Genomic DNA, 1418 nt, shown 5'->3' with positions numbered 1-1418 from the left:
AACCGGGACATTGCTGGGACGGACCGGCAGCCGGGACAGCACAGAAAAAAACGGTACTGTCCCGACAAAACCGAGACGCCTGGTCACCCTAGTTATATAACTTATTCAAGGGGCCTAGGAGTGGGACTCATCAATTGCTCTGAGATTTAAGGGCATATGCATCAATTAATTAGTTTTACCAGGAAGTAATACATTGAGAGTTTCCTCTTGTGTCCTGAGCACATAGTTGGGATGACAACACATTATAGTAAATGAACAGAGGTTATACATTATATTTAAAGACATTTCATGATCAGCAAAATATAATACTGTATATGTTATGGGTGTATATAACAGTTAGGCCGCGCTTATAGTAGCAGCGAGAAAAGAAATGCATGAAGTCCCTCACGGGTGCCCATAAGGGCGCGACCGCGACAGCGCTGCGCGACATGGCGACCAAAATCGCTTGTCAGTGGATTTTGTGTTGGTGTGCGGCCGCTGCGTGACGCCAGCATCACGTAAAGTGGTTTAGCCAATAATGGCGCACCGCTCGCGTGACGCCACGCCTCCACCATGCCGTCGCCCTCTTGCACCAAAGTGCAACTATCGCTATAGCGACCGCGACGTGTGACATCACGCGGTCATGTGCCTGTCGCAATCACTATAAGTGTAGCCTTTTGGCTACGCTTATAGTACTGGCTACAGCGACGGTGACGCAACCCGTGGCGTCACACGGCGACGTCGCTATAGTGAAAGTTGCACTCTGGTGTGCGATGTTGCTGATGGCAAGGAGCTATGTGATTGGCTGCTGCCAGTCACGTGGTGCAGCTGTCTCTGTAAACCTCAAAATCTTTTGACTACAGCGATTTTGGTCGCTGTGACGTCACACCTCGCCGTCAGCCCACTATGGACAGTCACTACGGACTACATTGAGTTGATTTGCGTCTGCACGCCGCCGCTGTAGCCAGGACTATAAGCGCAGCCTTACAGACAAGGGAGACAGCTGAAGTCTTTAATGAGTTGAGTGGAGGTGGAAAAAGAGGCGCAATTCTGCTGCAAAAGAAAGGAACCGTATGTATTACAGAAAACAAAATCCCATTTATATCAATAAGATTTTTCCTTTATAATAATAATAATAATAATGTTTTTGCCCCAGAACTGCTTTACTATTGCCCTGATACATATACCCCTACAAATTGAGCATTAGTCCAAATCAGTGTCATCTGACAAGTCTGTAGCTGCGTGTAACCTAGCAACCCCGTAACACGTCACTCAACCAGCGCGCCGTTAGTACAAACAATGGGCGGGGCAACCCACGTGAGCAGTCTGTTGACCAATGCGAAAAGGGAAAAACTAGCAGGGTTTAGGCGCAAAGTAAACGCTGCGGTGGCTGGAAATGTCAATTACGTCACTACGGTAGGCGGAGTTCGTGGAAGGCG

The sequence above is a fragment of the Ascaphus truei genome, chromosome 7 (assembly GCF_040206685.1).
Source record: "Ascaphus truei isolate aAscTru1 chromosome 7, aAscTru1.hap1, whole genome shotgun sequence".
Classification (NCBI taxonomy): domain Eukaryota; kingdom Metazoa; phylum Chordata; class Amphibia; order Anura; family Ascaphidae; genus Ascaphus; species Ascaphus truei.
The sequence above is the reverse complement of the archived record's forward strand: the minus strand, read 5'-3'. Positions refer to the sequence as shown.